Genomic DNA, 12,788 nt, shown 5'->3' with positions numbered 1-12,788 from the left:
ATCAGTCATCACGCAACAGTATATAATTATTTTGAAGTAAATATAAAAGGTCGAACGAACATCCTTTGTTCGATCATAGGTGGTGAAAGGGAGGGGACGCGCGCATTTGTCGATGCACCAGCTGTATGGATTTACGCAAGAATGTGGATGGTAGATGGGGAGGCTTTCTATTTTTTTAGAAAATGTTTGTCCGTGGTTGGCTTGAAGAAACAATGCGTTTGCGAACACACAAAACAAAACTATTTATTAGAACTTGACTCGAGCGGTGCGCGCTGGCGGCCGCTCATCGGTACGGTCCGAAGTCACGGCTGGCCGGTGCAAGCAGAAGAGGGCTGGGTAAAGGAGGAATGGAATGTTGAGAGGGTCGTTGGTCCTTCGTTCCCACGCGCAGCCCTTGCGAACACAACACCGCGGCGGGAATCACGCGCTGGTTGAGCGGGTCGTTGTTCCCCCTCGCCTACGCGTCTACGTGCAAGACACAACAGACAGCATCCCCAGTTGCGCTGCTGTGCGGCCTCCTCCCGAAGCGTTCATTTCAGAGCTTGTTGGAGACGCTACAAGACTTGTGACAGCTTCTTAAACCTTTCTTTAATTTCTTCCCTCATTAATTTTCTTTTTCATTGTGCTGTGCATAATTTTCTCTTGCGCCTATACATGTCCATGTAGTCCGGTTGGTGCTTGCTACATATCAGTGATTAGCTGAGCTGTGAAACGTCGCCGGAGTACGGATTACAGCAACGGCGGGATACCATCGGCATTCTCGGACTCAGTGAACGCCGTCATCTTAGACCGTGAGTATATATCTTTGCAGCATGTCATTGCTTCATAATTGGTTCTATATAATCTCCTACCAGTCCCAAATGTTCTCTTTCCTTATTCTCCTCGAAACAACTGCGCGAAGCATGACTTCAAGAACTAAGCGAATTTTCGTCCGGGTTACATGCAAGCAAGTGCGTGGACTTATTTGCTGGCTGCGATATGAATAGCATTTGCGCCGAAAATAGAGGAGCCGTGCGTAACAGGTGTGTATGCCACCAACACGTGACAGAACACTGCAGGCAGCCATTTGCGCAGTTTTTTGACTGTGCAGCGCGCCGCAATAAATTAGTAACCAGATACTATGCGCCCGGCTTTGTACATATATTTTGGACAGCCTCTCTTCTGCGCGCAGGAAGCCATGTCCACACAGTTTTTGGTTTTTGTTAAGAGTTAAGGGCAGTTTTTTGTTTTCAGATGTACAGACGAAGTTTTGAAAACTGTTCGTGCCGTCTGTGCAAGCGAATTTTACAGTGGGGCAGACATGTGCGTGATGCCGCTTGATGATTAGGCTATAATTAAGTCATAATGAACCTCCACTTTTATAATGGTTAATATCATATTCAGGAATTGAAAGCCGTGAACAGCGCAAGTGAGCCCCTTTTCAAAGTTTTCTTAATCGACGCCCTCCTTCTGAGCCCGCGCCTTCAGGTGAGGGCGTTATCAGAAAGCGGCGACAATAAGAGAGCGATTTCGCAGACGCGCTTCGAAATCGGGGGAAAATAACAATACAAGCAAAAAGGCACATCAGCCGTGTGTGCACTGCGTCCCTGTCACTGCAAAGTAAACAACGTGCACGCGGGACACATTGTACAAAACATTGACGGCCGGTATGAGGCAACCATATCGTCCGAAATATATTGCTCGCGAAGCGCTCGATCACGGCGCGCACTTTCAGGCGAAATGGGACAGGCCGTCAGGTCCGCCTGTTCGGCAATTACAGCTCATTGTACCTCACGTACCGTACCGTATGCATGAAGTGCACGCCATAGCCATCGTGCAAGAATCTTGAAACCGAAGCAGCGATCCACGTATTCTAATTCTATAGGAAATCATTTGGGAGTAGAAAAGAGCAACTTAATATGATGTGCATGGTTCTTTAATGAACGATATGTATAAATGGACGGTTGAATAGTTACAGTAATGGAGTGTTCCGCTAGAATTGTTTACGGCCGTGACCGCAATAAACGTTACTCATATTGCTCTTAGCTTTAAGCTCTGGCATTGATAAGCCTATCTAAAGAACCGACTGGCAGTGACAGGTTGTTTACAGCTGTTGATCAAAAGGTAGGCCATCATGCTATTATTGCAGGCATATTTGCTTCTTTTTGTACCTCTGTTTACTAAAACTTAATTTTGTTCCCCCTTCCTAGGGACGCTGCACCTCTTACAACACTCACTGTTCAGTCGCTTTTATTCAAGTATACAAAAAGGAGGAAATGCGCATGCCCTCATAGGATAGCCTGTCTTTCCGTTAACAGCTGCAAATAACACGCCACTGCTCCTCGGTACCTTGGATGAAGTTTTCAATGGGGTTACCTGAGATGCCTAGCAATTGCTGTAATATTTATACCAATCACTGCAGTGAAACAGAAAGGTAACACTGCATCACTTTAACTGCTGCATGCACCTATAAACGTGCCTTAATTTATTGCCTATTCTTATAGACGCAGGACCTCTTGCTATAGGCTTTGTTCAGTAAGCAACCGTCTTTCATTGCTTCAATTTCTATCTCTCCACCACTTTCTTGTTGCTCTGGGTGTGATCATTTGATTTCATTGTTCAAATCATATTGTTTTATCATGTGTGAATGATTTAGCCTGCACATACATGCTTTCATTTTTTTAGATGCGCATCGGAAGCGTTTTCTACGTAGAAATGGATCGATTGAGTTGTATCACTGGTGCGAAAACCGACAACCCCCAGAAGATATGTGTCCTGTGGTTGGAAGGGCAATAAAGAAGAAGAAAATCAGCGGAAAAGCCTGCCTAAAAAAAGGTAGCACTGCATCACTGTAACTGCTGCATGCACCTTTAAATATGCCTTATTTTTATTGCCTGTTCTTATAGACGGTCGACCTCTTGCTATTGGCTTTTTGCAGAAAGCAACCGCCTTTCATTGCCTCAATTCCTATCTCTCCACCACTTTTTTGTTACTTCGAGTGTGATTTTTTGATTTTATTGTTCAAATCATATTATTAAATCGCCGGTGAATGATTTCGCCTACACATACATGCTTTCATTTTTTTTAGGTGCGCATCGAGAGTGTTTTCTACGTATAAATGGATCGATTAAGTTGTATCACTGGTGCGAAAACCAGCAGTTCGGTACCCCCAGAAGATTTGTGTCCTGTGGGTGGCAGGGGTATAAAGAAGAGGATAATCAGTGGAAAAGCCTGCCTAAAAACTTACAAAGATGGCGCCAAAGCGAAATGCTGATCAGGGTTAGAGTCTGATTACTTCTGTTATCCCATTTCACTTGCTAGGTGATGTGACATATATGAAGCACCTTAGTATAATTTGTGGTATACTCACTGAAAATTGTGTAGACATTAACTTTTTTCTCGTTCAATTATTTTGAGTGACGCACGAATTGGAATAAAACGAAGTCATCCACACATCTAATGCCCATATATATTAGATGCGTGGATGAGCTCATTAATTGTGTTCCTATGTGGGCATGCAATAGTTTGTCGAATATATTAATATGTTAAAAGTTGATTTTTTTACTGTTAACCGGAGTAATACATATGCTCCATATCATAGCATTATTCGAATGTAGTTTGTATCTGCTCTTTCCTAAATTGTATTCTACAAAGTATACGTGTCATCTCGTACGTCTATTTAACTAGCGAACAATTTGCAATCGAATCCCTTTTGTGATGTTTCAGCTACAAATATTGTATGACAGTTGTGACAATATAGGTAGCTTTAGGTATAACATATAGCGCGAAAATCTTTAATATACGCGATGATATTTTTATTCACCGCATTGGCTAAACCAGCCTGTTGAAGAGACGAAATGAAAACAAATATGGATGTCTTCGGACAGGAACAGTAATCGTGGTGCCATGACCATTTTTTTAATTAAATTTTCATATGTCGTGGGCTAATGTCTCGACACAAAGGAATGACCCTTAGGTTTGCCAGATGCGACGTAGTATTCTCGAAAAAAAAAAAAAAAACGCCTATCACTAAAGCTGGAAAACGCCGTTTTTGTCGTTTCAAAAAGTTGCACGTTTGGAGGCCGGCTGGTTGCGTAAAATTTTGTCATCCACTGTTTTTTACTCACCGCATTTGGGTAACGTTTACTTGTATAAGAAGTATTAAAAGTGTGTTTCATTGATGCAGTTGATTTAGTAAAATATCGCAAACTTTGCTTCAAGAACAACGCGCTACAAAAATGTTAATGTTCAACCTTACATACTGGCGTGACGCGTTGCGTTGTTTGCACTAAAATATTCTGTGTTATTACGCAGGTCATTATGTTAATTTAAGGCAGAATTTGGAGCTCTAAGCTGCTATGTGTGTTCTCTGTAACGCCACCAAAAGTATTATGCTGGAAAGCGATTTGCTTATGATTGTAATTATAAAAATTACACATTGAAAAATCATCTTCAAAAATATAGTATTGTTAGTGGTGGTCAAAGCTGAGAAATGGAATAATATATTAATAACCTAGATTGAATAATATTGCACCTAGCAATAAAAAAGAATGCAGGACAGAGAAAAAGTTCAGCCTTCACTGGCGTTCTGCCATGAAATTGAAAGAAATAGCGAATTAATACCATTTTAAGCTATATTAAGTATTTGTCCAAGAAGCAGAAAAATGGTGTATAAGCGCTGACAAGGTTTTAAATTTTACTTAAGGTAAAATGTAACTAAATTCAGCAAATACTAAATTGAAGTTTTGATGCTTATTCCATAAGGGGGAGCCATATAAGCACATCTATAGAACAAAAACAAGCATTTTTATATTTCTAATATTACATTTTGCAGAATTCAATATATTTACTGACTCAAATTAACAAAGTACTTTGCATTGTTTCCACAGATTTTGATAAAAATTGATGTTGCGGCCGTTTCTTCAATTCTAATCAGTTTTCCTTATTTTACCATTTTCTTACTTTTGTCCCATTTCAAAATAATATGCAGATACACACAAATCTAGAGCTTCAAATTTTTTCAGAAATAAAGAATGAAACCTAGATAATGTAGAGAAATAGTTTCTCTGCCAAGATATTATTGGATCTTGCAAGAATGCAGGCTGAGTTTGGCCATTATCAGCACAAGCACTCGGTTTAATATTTAATGTTATATTTTTAAACAGTATAACGCAACACTTTTTAGTCCGTGATATTTTTGAGGTACTGAAGAGTTTTGAGAGTGATTTGAATGAAAATCGAAGATGATCTTTTTTTAATTGCAGCAAATTTGCCCTTTACTGCTGTTTTCGAATTCTGAGCAATTTTGATGCGTTGTGGAGAACACACCTAGTGGTCTGGAGCTCCAGATACTGCCTGGAATTAAGAACATGCGTCAGGAAGTGAAAACATATTTAGTGCAACCAACCTAATGCATCATATGCCAGTACATAAGGTTAAAAATGAATATTTTTGCAGCGTATCGCTCCTGAAGAAAATTTTGCGATTTTTTAATAACACAACTGCAAAAACAAAATAGGTTTCTAATAGTGTTTGTAAATATAAAACCTGCATATATTTAGTGAGTAAAAAAGAGCAGATAACAAAGTCATGGTATCCAAACTTGCAACATTTTGAAATGGCAAAAACAGCGTTTTCTACCTCTAGAGATACACCATACAATTGTTTTTTTTTTTCGAGGAAACTACGCGTATCTTGAAAAACTAAGGTTAATTCTTTTGTGTCTAGATATTTGCGCACCACATATAAGAATTTCATTGGAAACGAAAGATGGCCATGGGACCTCGATTATGTTTCTTATCTAAGGCACCCATAATACGCTGTGAGAAAGCCAATATCAAGGGCTTTTTTTAATATTCCATATTTCGAACGGTTGTGCCATCTAAGAAAATTTGAAAGCTAGGCACACCTTAGGTGTCGCCAGCCCTCACTTTCTGTTACAGCTGCATTTGCTAAGCTGAATTAATGCGTTGAGTACTTTATTATAGCCACGAATATAGCGCTATTGCGTGTCAATTTTAAAGGAAGGCCGCAGTGACGCGATTCCTGTAGAATTTGTAAGTGAAATCTGTAAACCTTACAAATCTACCCATATATATGGTCTCTTGCAGGTTTTATTCAAGCTACATTACACCTGCTGCGCCCCATAGCTTGAGCCAAGGGTTATAAATAAACCATTAGAAACAGACGATGGAAACCGGTGGTGCATTGCTGGCGCCACTTAGGACAGCGCAGAAAATTTTTATTTTGTACGTGGGGAAGTGAGGTTATTCGCTTCAAGTACTAAATATTCACTTTAGACAATAAATAGGACTTACAGAGTCGGTGAGCACGTTCGGAAACCCCTGTTTCAATATCTGAGGTTAGAAACCTCATGTGTACCTTTTTTTCCAGCTGCAGATAAATTCCGGGTTATGTAGATACCGAAACCGTTACCAGCCCATTCGCGCACCTCAACTGTGCTGCTCACAACGTGATTTTGAGCGGACAAAACAACCTGCCGCTATGATTGCTAGCCCCATCATGAGTAAGGGTGATATGCTGGCGATGGTTGCTTCGCGTCGGTCCTTTGGCGCACATGAAGGCTCGAGTTAGAATGAGCGCGCCGAACTTTGCAATGCGGAGAATGACTACAAAGCGGTAAGGATATAAATGAGTTTAACAGTATTTTTCAGCTGTAAAATACAAATACAGTCTTGTTGGACGATGTGCTGGCGCGGACGAAGAAACCATAGGCAACTTGTAGGTCTAACGCTACACAGGGCTGTCGAGCCAAGCCAAGTCCTCAATTGTATTGTCCGGGAATCAGATGTCTGTATTTTCGTGGTTTCCTATTGTATCTGGCGTTCAAAATGCAGACGTGAGGGTTCTTTATCACAAATAATCAAACGTGGATTGTGCCGGTACTCTTCAAAGTAGCAACACCATTTATTGTGTAAGTCATTAATCAGTAATTTAGGTAAATAATGTCAATAAGGATTCCAAACAAAACATTTTCTGTGGCGCTCAAGGTAGCTTCCAGCAATATATATCTGGTTTCCTTTGCCTGCCTCCGAAATGTTTTTTTTTTATCCCTTGGATCAAATTTGCTTGGACAAGCAGTATATGTGTAAAAATGATGCATCTGTGAGCTACCCGTTTAAGTGAGCTCCCGTTTAAGTGAACTACCCACAAAACCAGTCAAAAGCGTATATCAGCTAACCAGCGGCCAGTGCAGCAGTCGTGGGCTTAGATCGCTTGTGTATATTATATCTAGCCATTTAAAAAAAAATGCAAATGGTCGCCGAACATTCTCTTGGTAACGATATTTAGTATAAACTGTTTGCACATCGCAGAAAGCGTAGGAGCGGCAAAAAACTAGTGCGCCAGTCATATGCGGAGACAGCCGACAATCAAGCACTAATTCCTAGTGTGGGATGAAACACTGGCTGTCTCAGCCGTATTGCTGTGGAGGCGATCAAAATGCAACAGGACACATGCTATGCAATGTATGTGCGTCTTTCATCCTAATAAACCCAAGGCAGATGAAACTAATCTGGAACTCATCAGTATAGTGTTTCTCATTGACCATAAATTTCGGTACATGAATCCTGGAATTTTCTACATCTTCCTAAAATAATACACGCGATTTTATATGTCTCGTAATAGTGTTGTAAATTTTGTTTCCTCATTGTTTTTGTGCAGGTGCCATTTGCGAAAAAGTTGGGGTGGACGATTTGGAGGCACACGCATTTATTCGCAGGTGGCTGCCTGGTTCCTGTGACAGGGGGGGTGGAAGAAAAAGGTGTTATGCTGAAACCTCCCCTGGCGAACCAGGCATGCCACCTGTGAATGCAATTGCAGGGTCAGCCCCCTCACTACGCCTATGAGTGTGCCCTCCAGCTCCCTGGCCCCTTCCACTTCCCGAGAGCCCGCCCTGCCCTGACCAACCCTGCCACTGCCCCGCTAACTGCTGCTGTGTGTGCCCTCAGCGCTGGCTAGTAACAACTGCCGTCTATAGTAACAATTGCAATAAATATTATCTTTTTGTGAACCATGCCCTTGTTTTGTGAATATCTACTGGTTGCTCATGAGCGACAATTTGAATTTATATGGCCACTCCTATTTGAAAGGCCATTATTGTCCAAGCAAGTTCGATGTGCTGTCACGAATATGGCTAGAATGAAAAAGGCTGCATTTTATTGCCTGCACAGGCAGTGCCACAAAATGTGTAATCTTGACATCATCAATGGCACATGAATGGAGTAGCCGGTGTACCCATAAACCATTGGATTAATATTGGTATCGACAATATGCGGCATGAATGGAGTAGCCAGTGCACCTGCAATGGCTAACCATTGGTATGATATTGGCATTGACAATGGGCCATCAATGGAATAGCTGGTATTAAACAAATATTGGTAATACAATGATGGTATAATGCTGGACAGTATTGGCAAGAATCATGGTGCATGAATGGAAAGTCTAATATTGTGCCTACATTGGTGGCTCCAGCTTGGTTGAACACTGGACCAATCTTGGAACGAAAGATGGGCCAAGAAAGGAGAATGTAGTAAAATGCCCAAATGCCAATATCAGTCCAATATTGATGCCATTCTTTTCCAGTGATGAACCATTGTTGGACCAATGCTGGTGTGCTGCTTGGGGCTTCTGCAAGACAGAAGCTTACTTCGTATTTGGGATGGCATATACACCGGCGCATTAACAGTTGTATGCCCAGCCGGCGTCCAAGGGCCGAGTAAGCGCAAGTAGTTCTTTAAAAGCCCACTGAAGTGCTTTCCCCTGTGGCCGGCGGTGACGATTCACTTTTATTATTTCCTACTTTTTGGTGCATCACTATACCACAATGCGATGCCACAATACAATTTCTGCCACCTGCGTAGAGTTTCCCCTGATAACACACAAGCGAGCAGGCGACTGCGTCACGTGGGGCTAGCTTCATCATCATCATCATCATCCTCAGCCTGACTATACCCACTGCAGGGCGAAGGCCTCTCCCATATTTCCACACTTAACCCGGTTCTGTGCTAGCTGAATCCACTTGACCCCTGCGAACTTCTTCACCTCATCCGCCCACGTAACTTTCTGCCGCCCTCTGCTACGCGTTCCTTCCCTTGGAATCCAGTTTGTTACCCTAAGCGACCATCGGTTCTCCTCTCTTCGCACTACATGTCCTGCCCAAGTACATTTCTTCCTCTTAATTTGCGCTAGAATGTCGGTAACTTGAGTTATTTCTCGGACCCACTGTGCACGCTTCCTATCTGTTAATGTTAAAGCCCTACCGTTTTTCGTTCCATAGCCCTCTGAGTTGTCCTGAACTTAAGTAGGACCCTCTTGGTTAGCCTCCACGTTTCAGCCCCATAGGTGAGTACAGGTAAGATGCAACTGTTGTGTACTTTCCTCTTGAGTGTACCGGTAAGCTGCTAGTCATAATCTGCGAGTGCTTGCTAGATGTGCTCCATCCCAATCTTATTCTTCTTGTTATTTCATGTTCATGGTCCGGGTCTGCGGTTACTACCTATCCTAAGTAGACATATTCGCCTACTACTTTCATTACTTCGCTACCTAATGTAAACTGCTGTTCCTTTCCGAGGCTGTTGAACATTACCTTAGTCTTCTGCATATTGATTTTCAAGCCTACCTTTCTACGTTTCCTGTCTAGGTCATCAATCATTATTTGCTGTTCATTCCCCGAGTTGCTTAGCAATTCAATGTCATCAGCAAATCGCAGATTGCTGAGGTACTCTCCATCTACCCTTATCCCTAACTGCTCCCATTCCAAGTCACTAGATACTCCCTATAAGCAAGCTGTGAATAGTACTGGGGAGATTGTGTCTCCTTGCCTAACTCCTTACTTTATGGGAATTTTGTTACTTATTTTATGCAGAACTATGGTTGCTGTGCAGCCACTATATATATCTTCCAAAACTTTCACGTACGGCTCGTCTAACCCCTGATTTCGCAATGCCTGCATCACCGCCGAGGTTTCAAGTGAGTCTTATGCGTTTTCGTAATCAATGAATGCTATGTATAAGGGCTGGTTATATTCTGAGCATTTTTCTATCACCTGGTTGATGGTATGGATATGATCGATAGTAGAGTACCGGGGCAAGCTTACCGCTATTAAAGAGACACTTACGAGCGTTTAGGCAGACACGACTGCGCTTAAGACATCGCAAAACTTTCTACGTATGAATTTAATAGGCTTGCGGTGCAACTGTCATACTTCTGCGAACAGCCGCAACGTCCAAAAGGATACGAATGCAACGGTCGCAATAGAAAGAGTGGGTGCTGCTGTCGCGGAGTTTTAGTTCGTACGTGGGAGCTTTACGTACGTGAAGCGCCTACGTGTGACCAGTGCGCATGCGCAGAACGTGAAGAGTCTGCGGGAGTTTTACGGACGTACGTGAGATTCGGATTTTCACGTTGGCGTCTTCACGTTGCTGGCGTACGTAGAGTTGACAACATGGCGACGCCCTGCCCGCTCGCTTCACAGCAATAACAGCTTCGCCGCTAATTCCTCGGCGTGATATCGTGTTCTAAACTGTTGTATTCGCTTTCAGCTTATCCAATCTTACACTCGCGTAAAGTTTCAAGTGACAAATAGCCTGTCCTTTTTAGATAGAAGGACGATTTTTCAGCTGTTAAGCCTGACGATCTCGTGAGATCACGCATTTCACTTCAATGCGCAGCACGATATGTGGAAAGGAAACGCCAGTACAACAGCTTGTTTTCATTGGCACCTCTTAGGTCCGGAACCGAGGAGGATTACTCGGAGCAGGACCAGCTGCTTGAAGAAATTTTGACTATAGCCAAAGAGAACGGCTACAAAATTAAACAATTAAAAAAAGTTCACGCAAAAACTAGCGGCCGAAGAGCATCCGCTGGTACGAAAAGTTCAGCGCCGGCAGCAAGGGATTCCGCAGCGGAGGCGTACGCTCGGGCAAGGCTTGACAGTTCTGCCGGCTTAGACACAGAATGTTAGTATATGTCATCGCACTTTTGTGGCATTGAATTTTATTTCGAAGCCTTGGATTTCAACACACCTTAATTGGGATTCATGCTTTCAATGGTACAACTTCAGGTACTAGCAGCCCCACAGCGAGCCAGTTGTTTGAAGAAATTATGAACTGCACCGAAGACGACTCCGTCCCGGAGGAACTTCCGCCACTGCCTGAGCTCGACGCAGACAGTGGTGGTTCCTTTGAACCCAGCCCGGCGCCTTCACTGGCAAGCACTAGCCGCCCATCAACGCCTGCGTCATGGCAGGCAGTGGAGGACGACGTGGACATGCCGCCTCCAGCTAGGAGCGAGCCCATACGCAGCACAGGTAAGACACTTTCCCAATTAGACAGCTGCAATTTTTCAGTCAGTCCTATTTCACGGCTGTTTTCTGCTTCCATTAAGAGGATGTTGAGAGCAGCCATTTTTTCAAAGGCAAACAAAAGGACCTTCTAAATTGGTCTAGCAACAGGAGATTACGAGAGAATAATCATTAAGCACTGTGACGAATACATTTTTGGCAATCGACGATCAAGAGTAGAAGGTCTGAGTTATGAGTGCAATTTCATCGCTCTGTTGGCACGTGAAAGTGCATCTTATTTTTGTCCACATTCATAACCCCAATTCTGCTGAATATTGTGGTTAAGCATAGAATGTTCCTGATGACATGCAAAATCATAACTCAGTATTATTCCGCATTATGCTTACCTCTATATAAGCAAAAGTGGATGCAAAAAGCGGTTTTATGATTGTGTGTGGCACTGGAAGCAGTGTAGTCTTTTTTTTTTTCAATGCATCAATGGGAACTAGGCAAGAGCATTTGACGCGTTTAGTTGGAAGAAATTAAAATTACCTGAATTAAAGTAATTTTAATTTATTTCAGCTAAACGTGTCAAGTGCTCTTGCCAGTTCCCATTGATGCATTGAAAAAAAAAAAGACCACACTGCTTCCAGTGCCACGCACAATCATAATAAACCGCTGTTTGCATCCACTTTTGCTTATAGAGAAGTGTGGTTGCTTTTATGCATTGTTACTGAGGCTGCAGTTTTGGACGCATTGTTGTACCCTACAGGAAAAAGAACTCAAGCTGCAAGGCAGGAGCAGGCGGACTACGAGTTCCTGCAAAAAAGAATGAGGCATGAAGAATATATGAAAGAAAAAGACTTCCTTATTGAATCAAGACGCATTGCCATGGAAGAACAGCCTCTTGCCTGGGAGAAGGAGTGAACCTTGAAGGAATTGCACCTTAGGGAAGAAGAACTCAAGCAGAAGGCTGAAGCCAAAGCAGAAGAGAGGCGGTTCCATGCTCAAGATCGTGCTGAGGAAAGGCGTAAGAAGGCAGAAGAGCGCCGTATGTATGCAACGCAACAGCAAACTTTTCTCACAGTCATGGAAAACCTCCTGAACAAAATGACTAACATGGAAAACATGTTGAAAATGAATAAATAAAAGGGCTGTTGAAGTTCCCACTGCAGCTGTAGCAGAGGTGAAAAAGGAATATGAGCATTCATTCCACCTTAGGATTCAGTTTATTGTACCAACTATGTGTAGCAGGGCATGGCTTTCAGTCACACCATAACCAAGTAGAGAAAAAAATATTGGAACCAAGGAGAGGTTTGAAGCAAGGTTTTCGAGACAATTTGAATTAAATTACAAGCTTAACAATTAAAACATGCCTGTACAGATATCCAACCAATCACATGTAGAAAGGCAATGAACGAATCTTAACAGTGGCAGTGCGCAAGTGCACATAGCTGTTGTACAAGGTATAGCTGAGTTACATTTAACAGAAATGAGTACACTCTTT

At 42.5% G+C, this 12,788-nt stretch overlaps 1 long non-coding RNA gene across 1 annotated transcript; it reads left to right on the top strand.

Moving 5' to 3' along the window:
- The first annotated feature begins 2,678 nt into the window (after positions 1 to 2,678).
- Positions 2,679 to 8,011, top strand: LOC146172445 (uncharacterized). Its single transcript, XR_014702523.1, has 2 exons — positions 2,679 to 2,814; positions 7,663 to 8,011. It is a non-coding gene; the product is annotated as an uncharacterized LOC146172445 (long non-coding RNA).
- Positions 8,012 to 12,788: the final 4,777 nt, after the last annotated feature.

Source organism: Amblyomma maculatum, unplaced genomic scaffold (assembly GCF_055883805.1).
Source record: "Amblyomma maculatum isolate TAMU_Amacu unplaced genomic scaffold, ASM5588380v1 scaffold_13, whole genome shotgun sequence".
NCBI lineage: Eukaryota > Metazoa > Arthropoda > Arachnida > Ixodida > Ixodidae > Amblyomma > Amblyomma maculatum.
Note: the sequence above shows the minus strand (reverse complement) of the source record. Positions and strands in the feature narration are given on the sequence as shown.